Genomic DNA, 19,445 nt, shown 5'->3' on the forward strand with positions numbered 1-19,445 from the left:
CACTCTCAGGAGAGCAAAGCAGGCTATGGAGAGAGATTTTACAATGGGACCTGAACAAGTGTCCATGCTCTGCGCAGGCAATGTGAGTAAGGATGTCAGGTGTCCTCAACAGAAGTTCCATACAACTATGGAATGTGGAAGGCAGTGGTGGTAATAATCAACAGCACCCCATCCTTTTTTTTTTTTTAAATAAATACTATGCCATGTCCCTCCCCACTCTTCTTCCTTTGAGAAATTCATAACATTATTATACTAGAGGCCCAGTGCATGATTGAATCATGCACGTGTAGGGTGCCCTTCACACTTTCGCTTTTGATCGCGGTAGAGCTGGGTGCCTGTCCGCTGGTGTAACAGGCCTTTCAGAGGTTCTGAAAGGCCTGGTGCCGGAGCAGACAGGCACCCAGCTCCCCCGCTTTTGATGGTCCGTGGCGGGACGTGAACTCACTGCTCCAGAGGCCCCTTCTGTGCTGCAGCACAGCCATGGCGCAGACGCTGAGCTCGCGCCGCCACTGGCAACGCGAGCTCAGTGTCCTGCCGGCCCAATCGGCTACCCTGGCCACCCCGAGTCCCGCCCCCTGCGCCTCCCTCTGGCCCAATTGTGGGCGTAGCGGAGTGATGGTAATTTACATATTACCATTTTATTAGGTAGGATACTTAGCATTAGTGTTTCTGAACATACTACTTAAAAATAGATATGCTAGATAGCGAGATTATTCACATATATTTTTTTAAAAATTAATTTTAGAAAGAGAGGGATAGAGGAGATAGAAACATCCATGAGCAAGAACCATTGATTGGCTATCTCCTGTACGCCCCCTACTGGGGATCGAGCCTGCAATCCTAGGCATGTACCCTGACCAAGAATAGATCTGGTGACCTCTGGTTCATGGGTTGATGCTCAACCACTGAGCAACACCAGCCAGGCTATTCACATATTTTTATATAACACTTAACATGTGCCAGATACTGTTAGAAGTACTTTCCAAATAAATATTATCATTTAATCTTCATAATAACTCTTTGAGGTATGTGCTATGGCAGGAAACTGAGGCACAGAGAGGCTATGTAACTTGCCCAAGATCGTAGAATTTAGTAAGTGGCAGAGCCCAGGTAATCCTCTCCCTAGTCCACACTTTCCCTTCTCCTTAAAAGACCACAAAGCAAGCGGTAAGAGCGGACGGTTGTATTTTTGGCTGCTTGGCTTTTGGACCCACTTCTTGTGTTAGGGGAAGCTTGGTGAGACTTGAGAGAGGCAGAGTCACTTCACACTCTAAAAACTATGAGTGGCAGATACCCATTTTCCAGCACATGTGCAGATGCACTAACTTAGTTTGAATTTGCAGCTAATGATAAACGAAGGAGAAGCCATAGAAAATCCTTTCAGCTGCAGTGGGCACAGTGCTGTAATTGGTTTAGGCACTACGGGGAGATTACAGTGTTAGTGGTAGGGGACCTTGGGAGGCTGACTACCTGGCTTTGAATCCTGGCACTAATCCTTGAGCAAGATGCCTAGCTTCTTTGTGCTGCAAATTTCTCATGCATAAAATGAAAATAATAATAGTACTATCTTTCGGATTGTTGTAAGAATTACACAGGACAGTGGAGGTAAAACATAGTACCTGGGAGAGAGTAATCTCTCAATAAAGGCCTACAAATTGTCATTTACTTAAGTGCCCTATTTTACAGATGAGAAAATTGATGCCCAGAGAGGAAAACTTGTACAAAAACATGCTGCTATAAAGCGAGGGAGTTTAAGTAGACACAATTCAGTTCACTACAACAACCATCTAATGAATGCTTACCCATATCAGGAATTTAGTGTTTTGACTTCAGCAAGCCAGCAAAAACAGTCTTACATGGTCTAGTTGAGCGAATGAGGCTTCATACTGGTTGAGTTGGTCTGATCTCTGAGTGCCACATTATAAGAAACAAATACAGCCTGGCAGGTGTCGCTCAGCAGTTGAGTGTTAACCTATGAACCGGGAGGTCATAGTTTGATTCCCATTCAGGGCACATGACTGGGTTGTGGGCTCAATCCCCAGTGTGGGAGAGGTAGCCAATCAATTTTTCTCTCTCATCATTGATGTTTCTCTCTCTCTCTCTCTCTCTCTCTCTCTCTCTCTCTCTCTCTCTCTCTCTCTCATATCAATAAAAATATATTAAAAACCAAACAAATATATAAGTCAAAATTAACTAGAAGTGGAAAGAATACAGAGAAAAATATCTTTATTTATATTTTAAATTGAGTTTTAGAGAGAGAGGAAGGGAGAGGGAGAGAAACATGGATGTGGGAGTGTAACATTGATTGGCTGCATACCCCCTACTGGGGGTCTATCCCAAAACCCAGGCAAGTGCCCTAATTGGGAATTGAACTGGCAACCTTCGGTGCACAGGACGACACCCAACCAACTGAGCAACACCCGCCAGAGCAAAGAGAAAAGATCTTTAAACTTCCCTCTCCCTATCTCTGTCCCCTGTAGTAATACCCTTATGGCAGTTGCTCCCTGACTTTTCCCCTCACCCTCAACTTTGAACATAAAACAACCCAAACCTAGTTTTTGTAGCTGGAGACTCCTCTGTCCCTAGCTTTTCCTTTAGTTTCTCTTCAACATACTCTCCAGAAAGGAAATATCAGTCTTTGATTTTTTAAAATATGTTTTTGTTAATTTTAGGGAGAGAGAGAGAGAAACATGGATTGGCTGTCCCCTGCATGTCTCCTACTGGGGATCAAGCCTGAAACCCAGACATGTGCCCTGACCAGGAATGGAACTAGGGACCTCTCCATGCATGGGACAATGGCCAACCAATCGAGCCACACTGGCCAGGGTAGAAATTCTCAGTTTTTTGATCTCCAGATTCCTTTACACTTATATTTTCATATTGGAAATTGAACCAAGAAAACTTTAAAGACATTTTTAAAAAGACATTTTAATTGATTTATTTAAAGTTAGCAATGATGAATCCATTGCATGTTAACATAAATAACATCTTAGTATTATTATAAAATAACTTTGATTTCATTTACATGAGAGAGAACCACTGCCATAAACATTAGTAAGGTGTTAGTTTGTTCCAAAATATTAAAGAGCATAATACAGGATAAAAACTTAAAAGTTAATCTTATTTGACTTGTATTTTCTTAGTCCATTTGGGCTACTATATCAAAATAACACAGACTCGGTAGCATATAAACAACAGCAATCTATTGCTTCTAGTTCTGGAGTCTGGAGAGTCCAAGATCAAGGTTCCAGCATGGGGTTAGTTCTTTTATCCTTGAATTTTGATCACAGTCTGTGGTTTGACATAGCTCATGATTTCAATTATAGGCTAATTTCATAGCCAAGAAAAATGCCAAACCAATTCATAGCCTGGGACCCACATCTAAGATTAGACCTGTTGACCAGTCCAAGCATATCAGTTAAGAAACCGGCTTACAGTACAGGCAGAATCCCAGCCAATACCATCTCAATACAATGTGTTACCCAAAGTTGTATTGACATAGGTAGACAACATTGTTGTCGTCAACTGAGAGAACTGTGGTGGATGTTAATGCTTATCTGGACATGGGAGGATTCCCAAGAGACTGGCATGACTCTAGTGGTCTAAATGGTGTCACTCTAGGGTCCAGCTCCTCTTCCTGTTGTACCCAACACTTTCAGACTAGTGGCATTAGATAAATTTTCATAGATTTTTCTCATGACAACATATTCTGCTCCATCCCCTTATGACAACTTTTTATTGCATAACAGAATGTCCCATCATGGCCCCACCCCATAACCTTTTGACCTAGCCAATTTCTATACCTGCTTATGACCTTTCATGCACAGATATTTATTAAATGTCCTTAGATGCCAGGCCTTTAATACACAAAAATTCTGACTTTTGGTAACTCACATTCTTTAATTCTACCAAAGGATGTTAATAAATTAAAAAAGAAAACCTACTGCAGTTTTGGAATAAAGGTATGGGTATGAGTTCTTTACTAAATATATCTTCAAAATTCTATGACAGCCTAAGGGAGGAGTTGTTTCTTTTTTTAAAATACATTTTTATTGATTTCAGAGAGGAAGGGAAAGGGAGAGAGAGATTGAAACATCAATGATGAGATAGAATCACTAATCAGCTGCCTCCTGCACGCCTCACACTGGGGATCAAGCCCGCAACCTGGGCATGTGCCCAGGCCGTGAATCGAACCAAGACTTCTAAGGTTCATAGGTCTAAGCTCAACCACTGAGCCATACCGCCTGGCAGGAGTTGTTTCTTAAAGATAGGAGAGTATGGTTAGGGGAAGTGATTTCTCCATTTGTTCTTTGAAGAATGACTAGGAATTTAGTGAGAGAGAAAGAGATTCTAAGAAAAGAAGCTGCCTGAGCTAGGGCATACAGGCTGTAAGGAGAATAGGATGCTCCAAGGACAAATGGCTGGTTGATGTTATGGAATATCTTATCTTTCAAAGAAATAATGGTTTATACCATTTGGGGATAATGAGATTTGTTTTAAACCTGACCAGGGATGTTTGATACCAAGGATATTTGACAACAAACATATAATAAGAATTAGGCCAATATTAGTGAATTTTTTGGAAAGTATCTTATTAATTCCTTGATTAATGCATAGGCTGCAATGTTCTCAAATACAAAATAGGGACAAAATCCTCTAAGTTCAGAGTGGCAGGATCAGCAAGAATGTTCTTGGGATAAAAATGGCAGGATATAAAATCCTGCTGCTTCTATCATCACAATGAGTTTCCAAGGTCTGCATACCTTCCGGTGTCACAGATTGCCTTTCCCTCCCACAACATATTTTCTCAACACAGACTCACCTCTTTGTTACCTGAAATTCCCAAAACAGTGTCACAAGCTTAGATGCCTGCAAGTGCTAGGTGGATAATATGAGTAAAGCTGACTAAGTAAGGACAGGTAAACTAAGAGTATCTGCCCTGTCCAAAGACGGAAGCTGTTCCTTTGCTCCAGTGAGTCACTGCCAGCTAGGAATGTAGGTCAAGGGTTCTCAGAACTCAAACATTTTCAAGAGAAGCCAGAAATTGTGGTTGTTATGGAAACTCCCAAAATTTGATAACTAATTGGAGAAAAAAATCCAACCCAACCAAAGACTGGATAACAAAACATGTTTATGGACTGAGTCTACCTCCGGGCACCGTTTGTGACCTTTGTCCTAAAACTTTTCCAGTTTTATGTGATGTAATACTTGAAGGAATGAAGGATGTTCCATCTTCTCTGACATTACTGATTTTCCAGATATAGGTTCTACCTCCTTCCTCTTGTGAAGTACTATTTTTCCCCACCCTCTAGTGATTTCAGAGTTTGCCCATCCCTTTAAACATCAAGTTTTACCCCTCTCTTTGTGATATCTTGAACTATACCAACATTCTTCCCCTTCTCTTTTGAAGGTTACCTGGCCACACCCTTTATGACACCATGCATTGCCCTACCACCTTGGAGTAACAACTCATTCCTCCTTTGTATATTTCTTTGTATCATCCCCTTGTGAGATCACGTTAATCTTATCCTAGGACTGCAACCTGGAATGGGCAGTGAGAAGATAGAATATGTATGGCATCACAAAAGAATGAGTTTGTTTTGGAAAGTTCATGATTTCATAAGAAAATGTCTGCATAACAGAGATTTAAAAATGAATCATTAAAGCTAGAGATGGGGATTTAATTACATAATTTAGATCTCTTTAGAGTGAGTCAGAGATATAGACTCAGTTTTCTAAGTATTTAAGGCCAACTTTTATCATAGTAAAGTTTTATAGGAGATCTCTGAAGAGACTCTGCTCTCTGGATGTACTGTCTATTCCTTAGGGGGAGTGAGAAATTAGCTTCTTTTAACTTCATGAAATGAAACTCCAGAGATTAGAAATAAGATTTATATAACTTCAGTCATTGCACATTTTAAGAGTTTTGCTGGAAGGAAATAAAAATTATTAGTATAGCACCCAATATTTATTTGATAATGTTCCTTACTACAGAACAACTGAACTTTATTCTCACTAAATTCTTATAATCGTGAAATATAGACTTCAGGATTCTTCCTACTACTTTGTTTCTAGTTTATTCTTTTTAAAAATTAAAATTGCTGAGTGGGAGTAGGATTATTATTCTTAGGACATTATAGAACTTTTTTGGTAGGGATAGTTTAATTTTAAAGTAAGGGACTCTTGCAATTATGGTCATTGTAACATGGACCTAGATGTTATAATTTACTGTTATTTTAAAAAATTATTGATTGATTTGAGAGAGAGAGAGAGATTGATTTGTTGCTCCACTTATTTATGTATTCATTTGTTGATTCTTGCATGTACCTTTTGTCTTCTATAAATTAGTTACTATAATATCAGCAAGTGGAAAAAAAGAGAAAAAAATATCAGCAAGTGGAGGATACAATTTCCATTTTCTTTCTAAAGGAAAAAAGATAAAAACAAAAATCAAATCCCTTTGCCAAAACACTGAGAAAAAAATCCCCAACAACCTGAGAATCTAAGAATTATCTAATTATAGGTGATTTTCCTTTTATTCTTATTCATTCATTCAACAAATATGTATTGATTATCCATTATATGCATCAGACACTGTGCTATGCTGGGTTCTGATTAAATAGTGATAAACAACCCAAATATGGTTTATTCTCTCATGGATCTTATGGTCTAGTGAGAAAGATAGATTAAAAGAAAATTAAGAAAAAGTGCATATATATGTATACGTATATATGTAAGTGAATTTACACACACACACACACACACACACACACACACACACTATACTATTCATTAGGGAGAATAATGGGAGAAAATTGAGTTCTAATGAATGAGAAGGATCCAGCCATGTAAAATGTAGGGGAAATAGTGGTCTACTGAAGTCAGGAAAGTTTGGGCAAAGGTCTTAGCTGGGAATGATTTCTAAGAACAAAATATCCAGCATGGCTAGGGTATTGTGATTGAGAAGGAGGGCAGTGAGAAGTGAGGTTAGACAGAAAGATAGAAGACATCATAAAGAACCTTGATGATGATTTAGATGAAGGAAAACTAAAAATCAGGGATGTATATATGAAGGAAAACTAAGAATCAGGGATGATTCACAGGGTTTTGGCTTGAGCAGCTGTGTGCATGCCATTTACTGAAATTAGAAAGATAGAGTACTGAGTAGGTTCTCTTGGAAGAAGATGCTGAGACAGAGTTAGGTGTATAAAAGGTTTATCAGGGAATCTATATATATAAAAGCCTAAGAGACCGTTATGATGGAATGAATGGTTGCACTGACGCGCACTGACCAGCAGGGGGCAGCTGCTCAACACAGGAGCTGTCCCCTGGTGGTCAGTGCGCTCCCACAATGGGAGTGCCCCTCAGCCAGAAGCTGGGCTCATGGCTGGCGAGCACAGCGGTGGTGGCGGGAGCCTCTCCCCACTCTGCGGCAGCACTAAGGAGCAGCGAGCTGAGTGGTAAGGAGCAAGCAGGCAGGCAGGCAGGCAGGTGGTTAGGAGCAAGCAGGCAGGTGAGTGGTTAGGAGCGAGCAGTCCTGGATTGCGAGAGGGATGTCTGACTGCCAGATGTCTGACTGCAGGGATCAGGCCTAAACCGGCAGCTGGACGTCCCCTGAGGGGTCCTGGATTGTGAGAGGGTGCAGGCCGGGCTCAGGGTCTCCCCCCATGCACAAATTTTATGCACTGGGCCTCTAGTCCTACATAATAATAGACAAATATGCAAATTGACTGCACCTTTGCTATGCCCAAGCCATGCCCACCAGCCAACCCATGCCCACCAACCAATCAGGACGACATGCAAATTACCCCAACAAATATGGCGGCTAATTTGCATATCAAGACAGCGTAGAAAGAAGCCAAGAGCTGCAGAAGGGAGCAAAGCTGCAGAGAAGCAAGCAAGCCGGGGGGAAGAAAAGGGAGGAGCGGAGGCGGGGCCGGGGGAGAAGGGAGAAAAGCAGGTGGGCTGGCAGAGAAGGGAGAAAAGTAGGGGGGCTGGCGGAGAAGGCGGGGCGGGGGACAAGGGAGGAGAGCAGGCAGGGGGGGTAGAGTGCAGCAGGAAACCCTATTGCAGGATTTTTCCTGCAACGGGAACGCTAGTCCTATATAATAAAGAGCTAATATGCTAATTATTAATATGCGGACGACCTTGCAGAAGGACCTTCCAGAATGACCAGTGGGCGGGGCCGCAGGGCCACATGGCTGCCAGGGCCAAGAGGCAGCCAGGCTGTGAGGGCTGAGCCCCTTGCACGAATTTCGTGCATCAGGCCTCTAGTAGTGCTTATGAAAAGAAAAGAGGTATAAGCTGAATTGTGTAAGGGGAGGTTGCAGACAGTGATGCAAACCTGACAAAGTCTTTGCCATCCCAATGGGGATCTCCAGAGCAAAGACTGACAATTAGTGGAGTTCTGTGTTGGAATAGGCCCTTGTACTACTACGTTCCTAGTTCACTGGCTGGGACTCTCCCCAAGAAGAGTGTAACTTGGGCTCTAGAGCTGAGGTGGACTCTGAAGCAGGTAACAGGAGCATGCTGTCAGCTAACCACATTCCTCACAGCTGGGCAGCCAGTCCCTTCTTGAAGGAGGACGTGAGCAGCACATCGTCTTGCAGCTAAGAGAATGGCCATTTAACCTATTTCTGGTCAATGGAACTTAAAGGTTGTGGAGTGAAAGCTTTTCCTTTGCTGATAAAAGGAGAAGGAACTTCTCACATAAAAGGTCCCTTTTGCTCCATCCCTCCTCCCTGGTTTTCTACTTTTGAATGTGATTGATTCATGATGTCAGGAAGTATGACAGCCATCTTTCAACGTTCAATAAGCTTGAACATGAAAAGACAGAGCTGAGGAAAGGAAAGAGGTGGTGATGATATTGCTTAGCAGCTGAATCAATGCCAACAACTACCTACCTCCAGACTTACTTTTTTTTTTTTTTTTAAATATTTTATTGATTTTTTACAGAGAGGAAGGGAGAGGGATAGAGAGCTAGAAACATCGATGAGAGAGAAACATCGACCAGCTGCCTCCTGCACACCCCCTACTGGGGATGTGCCCGCAACCGATGTACATGCCCTTGACAGGAATCGAACCTGGGACCTTTCAGTCCGCAGACCGACGCTCTATCCACTGAGCCAAACCGGTTTCGGCCAGACTTACTTTTAACAAAGAAAAATAAACGCCAGTTCATTGAAGCCTCTGTAGATAGGTTTCATGTCACTTTAGCTAATACAGGTACAGAATATGGGGAAAGTATGGTAGCTATTCCTTTTTGTTGTTGTTTCATCTTGTTTTCTGTTGAATACTTCTTCCCAGCTTGATTCTAGTTATAGACTCTATTCCCCAGGCAACAGGAGTGAATGCCTCACCTAACCAGGATTTAGATTCTTCCTACTGAGAAATTTAAACTTAATTAGGAATACCCAAGGACAAAGGGAGATAGCCTAATTATCACTTTGAGAAAGGAGGCCCAAGATCTCCTGCCTCTGGGATTCTTTCTCCAATCAGTCTATGAGTTACTCCTCTATCTTCTCAGTAAATCCCCCTTTTCATTATGTCAGCTGGAATTGATTTCTGCTTTTTTTAAATCAATGGTTCTCAACTAGGGGAGATTTTACTCTTCAGTGGATAACTGGCAATGTCCAGAGATATTTTTGGTTGACACAGTCTGGAGTTGGTGTTATTGGCATCTAGATTCTAGAGTATAGATACCAGGAATGCGGCTAACATTCTATAATGCTCAAAACAATTCCCAACAACAGCCTGGCTGTGTTGCTCAGTGGTTGAGCACTGACCTATGAACCAGGAGGTCACAGATTCAATTCCTGGTCAGGGAACATGTCTGGGTTGCAGGCTTGATCCCCAATAGGGAGTGTGCAGGAGGCAGCTGATCAATGATTCTCTCTCATTATTGATATTTCTATCTCTCTCCCTCTCCCTTCCTTTCTGAAATCAATAAAAATATATTAAAAAAAAAAAACACCCCAAAACCAAAAATCAATTCCCCACAACAAAACTTTGGTCCAAAGTGTCAATAGTGTTGCTGTCAAGGAACCCTGCTTTAAAATAGAGAGTTATTTAACTTCTACAAGGAGGTTCTCAACAAGGAGGTTCTCAACAAAGCTGACTAGGGTCAGCTGCTAATGAGTGGGAAGGAGGAGGCATCTGAGATGCAAGGAGAACTGTGGAATGGCCTTTGAGAGCATGGAAGAGAAAGTATGCTGAAGAAACATTGGAGGGTTGTTAGGCAGTAGTTAGATTCTGTCTGAGGTTGATGACCAAGACTTTAGAGACATGGGACAAATGATGTTTCTTCTGCAGAGCTATAGTGGTACAGACAAGGAAAAGGCATATCTTGGGTTCACCCAGGGCTGGATTTTTGTCAGGTGAGAGAAAGAGAGGAAAAGGAAGGCAAGGGAGTTGATGTTTGTATGGAACTTATTTTACTGATGAATCAGAGGGAAGGAATAAGAAAAAAAATTGATAATAAAAAATGATGACCCTGTGGTAGATAACAGGTAATAAAAAAGTAGAAGATAGTTCCTGCCTTTAATGTATTCACAACTCAGTGTTTTCTACAGTGTTGGGATGTGGTATTACCTTCTGATCTTACACTAACACTAGAGACCCAGGTACACAAATTCATGCACATTGAAAGGAAATTAATTTGAAGAAATATTTTAATATTGCTATTCGCCCTTTCTTTATAATAGAAGTGTCAACCAAATTCACAATCGACAATGACAGATGGAAACACATGTGTGCAATTGGTGCCAGCGAGAGCTTTATATATATAATAAACTTGCTTAATTAGACCTGTTTTCTGATTTAGCTCAACTTTTTTCAGCCCAGTGAAGCACCCCAACTTCTCTTTCAGGTAACTGTCAGCAATACAGCAGTAAACATCAACATGAAGCAGATTATTATTGTAGATCACGCAGGGAGAACAAAGGGTAAAATATTTAAATATAGCAGTGTTTGACTATATTCTGTGCAGTGAGAAAACCTGAAGTCTTTTTCAAGATCCACTATTTCTTACTTCTTTTCAGTAGGTCAAGGTTCTTAACTGTCTTAATCTCCATTTTCTGGCTAATGAAAATAGGATTCTACCGAGTTTCTTATCTACCTACTTCACAACTTCTGTGAGGATCTAATGAGATGAGGCACATGAAAACGCTTCACATTTGGTTAAAGTGTAAAATGTCTGCACCTGGCTATAAAGCAAGTTGTGTTCCTGGGCTGAAGAAACTCCAAGGAGGCTAGTTGCTAAGGAGAGGAACACAGTCATTGCTATGTGACATCATTACCCGGCACCCATAGCCGCCGTTTCTGGGCTGTGCTGGGCTGTGGGCCACATTTTGCGCCATGGGGTCTGGGCAGCGTTGGCTGTGATTTGGTGGGCTGTCACTCCGGGGTGATGGTGGGGCCTGTGTCCCACTTGGGGGAAGCCGAGTGTTGCTTTGTTGGCACCAGATCCTCGGAGCTGTTTCTTTGTAAATGGCCAGTGCGCATCACAGTAGCTCCTGCGTTGAGCATCTGCCCCCTGATGGTCAGTGCGCATCATAGCGACCAGTTGGACAGTCAGAGGGACACTTAGCATGTTAGCCTTTTATATATATATACTAGAGGCCCAGTGCATGATTGAATCATGCACGTGTAGGGTCCCCTACACGCTTTCGCTTTTCGCGGTGGAGCTGGGTGCCTGTCCGCTGGTGCACCAGACCTTTCAGAAAGGCCTGGTGCCGGAGCAGACAGGCACCCAGCTCCCCCACTTTTGATGGTCTGCGGCCGCTGAGGGGGGCTACCCTGCTGTTTAGAGGCGCAGGGGGTGGGACTCCCGCCCCCTGCGCCTCTCAACGGCCGCTGACAGGGGCTGCCGCGGACACCTGGCTACCCTGCCGTTGAGAGGCGCAGCTGGGGGTCCCGCCCCCTGCGCCTCTCAACAGCAGGGTAGCCCCCCTCAGTGGCAGCAGATCCATGCCTCTCAATGGCCGGATAGGCCACCCCGAGTCCTGCCCCCCAGCCTCCCGCCGCCCAATCGTGGGCATAGCGGAGTGATGGTAATTTACATGTTACTCTATTATTAGATAGGATACATTGGTTACTAATGATACATAACCAAGACTAAAATATTTCCCATGCATTTCAAATTGAAATGTAGTGCTCCTACACCATAACCTCTTGAACATCCTTTCTTTCTCTAGTCCTTTTACTCTTCAATCTATCCATGAGAACTGAAGATGATTGCTTTTCTCATGTTTGCCTCTACTATCAAACCTTCAGGGAAGACAGAGTCATCACATCATCATAAGTCAGGACTTTCCTGATGATGAGGGAGACAGTTTGAGATTTTGATTTATAGAAAATGGGTGTTTTCTCCTGAGCCTTAACTAGGAGCTTAACTATGAGGCATTGTTCTAAGTATGTAGATGAGAAGTATATAAGAGAAAAGATTGTTGATCTTGGAAACCAGACCTGAATTATAGTCCTAGCTCAGCCACTAATGTGAAAATGGCTGACATTTACAGAGCACTAACTAGGTGCCAATCACTTTTCTATTAACTTGTTATGCTCTAAGGAGGAGGGTGGTATTTTAACCCCCATTTTAGAGACAAGGAAACCGAGGTACAGAGCGTTTAAGTAACTTACCCTGTCATGGAGTTGGTTTGCGGTGAGTCTGGTTTTGCAACACAGGCAGTCTGGCTCCAAATTGGTGCACTTAGCTACTACCTTCTATTATTTCCTGATAAAAAAAAGCTATTATTTCTAGCATATGCAACAGGTTCTGTATTGGTTCTCTGGAATATTATCTCACGTAATATTCACTAACAACTGTGAAATAAATCGTGCCATTTTCACAAAGGAGAGAACTATGTAAGGCTCCGAGAAGTGCTATTATTTAGCACTCAAGCTTTGAAACAAGTCTTGTTGCTCCAAGAGCTTCTCTAACCCTCGAGCCACGTACATCTTTGAGCTTCAGCTTCCCCATCTTTACCATGATGGTTGGACTAGACGCCTCAGCTCTGTGAGGGCGATGGATGTAGAGATAAGAGATAAGTCCGCAGATGGGTGTGAGAGAAGGTGGAGTAAAAAGCAGTCAAGCCTCAGTGGCCGAGGGCCCAGCATAACGGAGGTGGGTGGGGAGGAGGCTCGGGGGTGTTAGACCCCAACGAGGCCCGTGGGAGAAAATGGGCCTGACAGCCCGTCGCTAACTGGTTTGGGCACTGCCAGTAACTAAGGGGCGGCCGCTCTTGGGACAGCAGCTCACCCGCCCAAACCTTGCTCTACAGGCTTCCCCTTGAAAGCAAACGAAGGAAGGGGCGCGGCTTCCCCGCCCGCGTAGCCGAGCGCCACGTCCCTCTTGGCTCAACTTCCCCTAGGCTTCGGTGTGTACGCGCTGCCCGCTGCGAGGTCTCGTCTCCGCACCAGCCAATCAGCGCCTTCGCGATCCCAGCCGGACCAATCACCGGCTGCCTGGGGGCGGGGGCTGTTGCCAAGGCAGCGAGGAGGCGGGAGCGCCCGGTGGGCAGAGGTACAGAGCTAAGCTGCACACTGGAAGCTGGCTAGACAGGACAGGTCTGTGCGGGGCAGGCATTTAGCTGGCGGAGATTCGAGGGGGTCGAGACTGGGGCTAGGTGAGGCCCGTGATCTCGAGGTGGGTCGGGATCAGTACCGCGGGAGGCTGGGGCGGGTCCTGAGATAAGGCTCAGGTCTTCTGCCTTGCCGGGGTACCGAGGATGGGTTGGGGCCGCACTGTGGGAAGGCATGGGTGGGAGGGGGCTTCCAGCTCCAACTTGAGGCGGCGGATGAGGGGGTGGGGGGCGGTCCTTGCCTCCGCTCCATTCGCTGCAGGGCACCCAGGCTTTCTTTGGGGTGGATGAGGGTGACAGGCACTTGGCGAGGAGCTGGCGGGGGGTGGGTGCTGGACCGCGACCCAGGCGTGGTTCCAGCCTGGCCTTGGCAGGTTGATGGGTGACGGAGGTGCCAACTGTTGAGGTGGGTGTACCCACAAATTCCCGGCTAATGCTCACCGCCTCCTCCCCCTAACTCCCCCGCGCTGCCGAGCAAAGCTAGGCCGGTGAATCCTGCTCTTCAGCCCGTTCTGTTAAGGTAGTGACCCCTGACACTTAGGAGAGGAGAAAGTCCGTGTCATGTGTGTTATTGTTTTCCCTTAAGTGACAAATCGTTGGGTGTGTGGTGAGCTCTTTCAGTTTCAGAATATGAGAAAATGGTATTTCCTTGTTGCACCTGCTAAGTACTAACTCAGTGAGGAAATGTGGTTATTGTGGGTGGTGCTCTCCACTAAACTCCTAAATTGGATAATGTACATTTTACACAATTGAGTAAGTAAGTGCTATCTGCCATCGCTGCCTTTTATTAAGGCTATTAAATCCATGGATGAATATGAATAACAAGTGATATGTTATCTTGTTTAAAAAAACGTGGAGGGAGAGTGAGGTTAAATGCAAATATTTCTGATAGAAGGAGATTGTGGATTTAGAATTGATGAGACAGTTGCTTTAAGGAATTCTTAAAGTAATATGACTAGATCAGATTTAGATCAGAATATCTATAGCTTCTTGTACAACCTATATACATTATTTGTTTCTTAAGGTCTTCCCTGGTAAATTCTGATGAATAATTAGAGTCAGGCAATATCCAGATCCTAGCATCTTACCCCTCATAGAAATTGTCTCGGGATTTATTCTGATTTAAGCCAAGTGTGAGTTCTTGTTTTACGAAACTTTAACAAGTTAAACAAAAAAAGTTTCAACAAGCATTCCTCAGTTAATAGGGTCGAGAATTTAAAAAAAGAGAAGCTAATGTGAACACTAAGAATTAGAAATGAAATCTCAAATAATATCACTCTTGTTATTAGGGTGAACATGAAACTTCTATTTCTCATTTTGGTCTTTAAACTCTCCATGATCTGGTCCAACGTTGTAGTATGAGTGAAACATTTATTTCTGTCTCCTTATGGTTACTCATTCTGTTCTTCAGCACCTATCCTAATTTTACTCATCTTGCAAGGGTCAGGTCTATGTTGTGTTTACTTTTCTCTGATCTCCGGAGATAGTTATTGTTCACATCACACAGTTTGTAGTGTATACCCATTCAGCATGCTTTTTGGCAAGCTGGTTTGTGGTCTGTAAAGCCCAGTTAAAATGTAATGCATAATGAAGGCAATGAGGACAACTTTCAAAACACTAGTTATTGAGCCCTGGTCGGTGTGGCTCAGTTGGTTGGAGTTATTGTCCCCTACACTGAAGGGCACATGCCCAGGTGGGGGTTGGGGGTGGGGCATGTGGGAGGTGGCTGATGGATGTTTTTTTCTCTCTCCCTTTCTCTCTTTGAAAGATCAATTACAAACAAGCAAACCAACAACAAAACAAAATCACTAGTTATTGATTTGGTTTAGAGTATCAGTTACACCAGTGTCTTTTTGTTTTGGGATTTGTTGTGTATATCTCTATACTAAACCAATTTTGTGTTATTTAGAATAATATTTAAATTGCTTTCCACTTTCTAAGGACCTTTTGGATCTCTTAGGTGTGCAAAATAATCTTGTAAACATTGGGTAGCTGGAGGAATCAAGTGTAGGATTTTTAAATGTATTTAAAGTAATCCTTAAAGTAGATAATCTTTTAAGTATTGTGAGTAATTGAGTTGACTATATTTGGCATGATACATGATTAACTTTTTCTAAATAATTGGAGGTCTAGAAAGGGGAAATTAGTTATTTTTATGTTTAATATATGCAACTAGTTTATAGACTTTAAAAAACAGGCTCCTAACATTTTCAAATGATGTATTAGGAAAAGGAAAAACTGCAATCACTTTAATGATTTTCAGTCTAAAATATAAAAGAAAACCCCACCATGATACGGTAAAAAGTATGCTTAATTAGAATTTGGTAGGCAGATTCTAATCCTGGCTTTACCAAATGATCTTGGCCAAATCAGTTAACCTCCCTGTGTTTTACAAACTTTTATAAAAGTAAGGTATGAACCAAACCATCTCTAAGATAAATTTTGGTACCAGAATTCTCTATTAACAAGGATACTGTAACTAATTGTTGCGTGGGGAAAAAGGCCAAGTAATGGATTCCTGGATTGATGTCCTTTTTTGCTGATATGAGCATGAGAAACTCTAACATGTATACTGATGTCTTGATACAGGGAAGGGTTGAAGTTCAACCCAGCTGGTATTTTATTTTGAACCTCACTTTCCCATTGACGCTCATTTTCAAAGGGAAAAACGGAGTTGAGCATCAGGGTACCAGTTGTGCTCATTACTGCTGCCATGGAGAAACTCGGAAGCCATTTTTTCTCTACCCCACTCCTTTTCACTGTTAGCATTACGACATTGACAGTGACAAGCAGCAACCCAGGTTTCTTGGCTCAGGGCAGGGCCTTGGAGAAAGAAACCTGGGCCTCTTGCGAAATCTCTGTTTTAATGCCAGGGAGGAAGAGACTGTGTTCCTCTTCCTTGGATGTGTTCTTTCCATCGGCCTATAGCTGCATCAGGGCTCTGGTTATGGCAGTGCTCAGAGAGTGCTAACGTGGCCCTTCAAAAAATGACATTTAACCCTTTGCACTCGCTTGCTTTTTTCTCGGTTCCTTTATTCTAATGCTAACCGTGTCGAGTCACACTCGACATCCGAGTGCAAAAGGCTAAAGGTTGTATGTCATACTGGTTTATTGCTTTTTAACAGAACATATTTTCATTATTTCAATATATAGCTATTTCATTTTCAAGACAGGAGGATATTAATATTTATTGAGCATTTACTATTGCCATGTATTATGCTACTCACATTGTATTCGTTCTTCTTTTCACCCAATCAAAAACTTACAAAGAAGTATTAGTTTAATTTTATAGGTAGAAAAATTGAGACTCAGAGGGGCAAGTAATGTTCTAGTCCATAGAAGTGGTTAGGATTCAATCTGTTGTTTAATTTTGACCATGGTGTGTTAAATAAAAGTCATATGCCTTTCCCACATATAACATGTGTATGGTTACTCTTATGCTTAAGATTTTTATGTTAAAAATGCCATAAGTAAAGAAATATATCTGTTCTTAAAATTTGAACACTTATTTTCTCACAGACTGCTTAGAAATAATTACGTTCACTAGTGAGTTTGCACATGAGCTAACTGCTTTGAATTTTATAGTTAGACTAGTAGCCCATTTGCAGGAAGAATCCTGCAAGCGGCTGCTGCGGCCGCGTGCGCTGCCGCTGCCACTGCTGTTGCGGCCGACACGCCTGCACCCGTGGGCCGCTGCCGCCTGCCCCGCTCTGCCCCGCCCTACCCCGCCCCGCCCGGGCTTTCCCTCTGGCAGCCACCTTGCTTTCTGCTTTTCCTCCCTCTTCCTTCTAAGTTGTCTTCAGTCTTCACTCCTCCCTCCCTCCACATATGCAAATTAACTGCCATCTTTGTTGGGTAATTTGCATACTTGCCCTGATTGGCTGGTGGGCATGGCTTGGGCTGGTGGGCGTGGCTTGGGCGTAGCGAAGGTGCGGTCAATTTGCATATTACTGTTTTATTAGGTAGGATAGTGGGGTTTCAAAAAAGAATTTGAGATATTTTGCTTTATTACTGATCTCTGTGACAGACTAGGGCCAAAGTTAATTTTAAAAAGTTGTGGTAAATGTAAAAAAAGATTCCAGTTAAGGATTTAATGGGAAAACTTATCCTATATCTTGAAGTCTTATTGCTGAGCAAAATAAACTTTTAGTCAGAGTTCTTATTTATTTAAAAGGGGAACAATACAGTAAAACCTGGGTACCACAATCACTATCTCTGTCTATTCCATTTTTTATTCTGTTTATTTAATGTATCTCTCTCCCCTTACTACTGGAATATGATAGAATTTAGTTTTCTTTCACATCATAAACACTTAGCACTTGTTTTAGAGGTTGTACAAATTCATACATTGTCATGCCATTACCACTGTAATATGCCTACATATTTATGTTTATATTTAATGTTTTTATTTTTTTACATTTAGATCCTGCTAAGAGTCCATTTTTAGTGAAAAAACATTGAGCCTGGAGCCAAGACCAACTTCTTATTAATTTGATATTGTGCAAGTCATCTTACCTCTCCAGATCTCAGTTGCCTCATCTGTGAAAAGGAGATAAAAATTCTTAATTTATCTGAAGGTAAGTGATCAGTTAAGAAAGCAAAAAAAAACCCCAAAAACAAAAACCAAACAAACAAAACAGACTTAATGATGGCTTAAACACACAATATTTATTTTTTTCATGTGAAATAAATCTTGAAGCAGGCAGTCTAGGTTAGGTATGGTAGCTTCATAAAGTCATCAAGGACCTAAGCTTTTTCTAATTCTTTGATCTGCTGTCTGTAAGGGGTGGCCCTGGTCCTTGTAGTCCAAGAGAGCTGTTAGAGCTCTAACCATCACAGCCAAGTTCCAGGCATTGAGGCAAAAGCAAAGAAGGATGTGTTCTCTCCTTTTAGAGAGATGTCCTGAACCAAAGCTCAGGCTGCCAGGGAAGCAGGAAAATGTAGCTGCCCTGAATAAAATTGGTCTTTTGTTATTGAGGAGAAAGGGAAGATGTAGCTATTGGCAGGCAAATAGAATTATCTTCCAGAGTATGGATCTTTTTCTCTTTTATTTCTGAGAACTGTAAGCCATGATAACCACTCATAGACGCTTTGGTAATTTTCCATGGTACAACTTTTAAGCCTGACCATGTCTACAGAAGAAAATAAATAATAAATTGTGCTTTTTGTTTTTTACTTTTATTCCATGATTCATTATAGAAGCCTTTCTGTCTCGATTAGGATTTATTCTGGTTATTTTTAAAATTACTCATAAATGCTAATAGATTTTTGTGTGTGCAATTTATAGATGTGTTTAAAAAGAGCCATATTTTTTTTTTATTTTTGAGCCACTTGCTTTATGTAAGGCACTAAAAAGACAGAGAGATAAGTTATCCCAAGGGTATCACATAATCATCAGATGTAAATTTTTTTTTCAATTGCCAATAATTGTGCCTTGGATAAACCTCATGGGCTACAATACTGCCACTGTGCAAAGCTAGGAAGTAAATGTTTTTTTTTTGTTGTTGTTTTGTTTTAATTCTCACCTCCTCATTTGAGGATATGTTGAGAGAGAGAGAGAAAGAGAGAGAGAGAGAGAGAGAGAGAGAGAGAGAGAGAGAGAGAGAGAGAAAGAGAGAGACACGAGAAGTGGGAGAGAAACATGGATCAGTTGCCTCTCGTACCTTCTGGTACCTGCGCCCCTGGGGATCGAACCTGCAACCTGGGTATGTGCCCTCACTGAGAATCGAACTTGAAACTTTTTGGTGTATAGTACAACACTCCAACTAAGTGAGCCACCTGGCCAGGGTTAGGAAGTAAATTTTTGATGAAAAGTATAATCCATCTCAATATACATTTAAGCTCAGTATGATCACATGAGAGACA

The 19,445-nt window shown here is 42.3% G+C and overlaps 1 protein-coding gene, 1 long non-coding RNA gene and 1 other non-coding gene across 6 annotated transcripts in view; 1 reads left to right on the plus strand and 2 right to left on the minus strand.

Annotated features, from left to right (window-relative positions):
- Positions 1-6,325: 6,325 nt before the first annotated feature.
- LOC129151341 (uncharacterized) lies at positions 6,326-13,020 on the minus strand. Its single transcript, XR_008558024.1, has 3 exons — positions 12,986-13,020; positions 12,640-12,733; positions 6,326-6,423 (listed from the first exon to the last, which is right to left on the minus strand). It is a non-coding gene; the product is annotated as an uncharacterized LOC129151341 (long non-coding RNA).
- Positions 13,021-13,507: 487 nt separating this feature from the next.
- The window catches only part of NUCB2 (nucleobindin 2), a 35,662-nt gene continuing 29,724 nt past the window's right edge, over positions 13,508-19,445 (plus strand). For 2 of the 4 annotated variants that reach the window (XM_054725414.1, XM_054725418.1), the window contains exons 1-2: positions 13,508-13,566; positions 18,004-18,157. The gene's annotated coding sequence lies outside the window, so the exon portion shown is untranslated. Of the gene's footprint in view, positions 13,567-13,594; positions 13,646-18,003; positions 18,158-19,445 lie in introns of those variants that run through there. The other 2 variants (XM_054725415.1, XM_054725416.1) reach the window with 2 other exon arrangements.
- On the minus strand, positions 18,915-19,058 carry LOC114234966 (U4 spliceosomal RNA). Its single transcript, XR_003621146.1, has one exon. It is a non-coding gene; the product is annotated as a U4 spliceosomal RNA (small nuclear RNA).

The sequence above is a fragment of the Eptesicus fuscus genome, chromosome 13 (genome assembly GCF_027574615.1).
Source record: "Eptesicus fuscus isolate TK198812 chromosome 13, DD_ASM_mEF_20220401, whole genome shotgun sequence".
Classification (NCBI taxonomy): domain Eukaryota; kingdom Metazoa; phylum Chordata; class Mammalia; order Chiroptera; family Vespertilionidae; genus Eptesicus; species Eptesicus fuscus.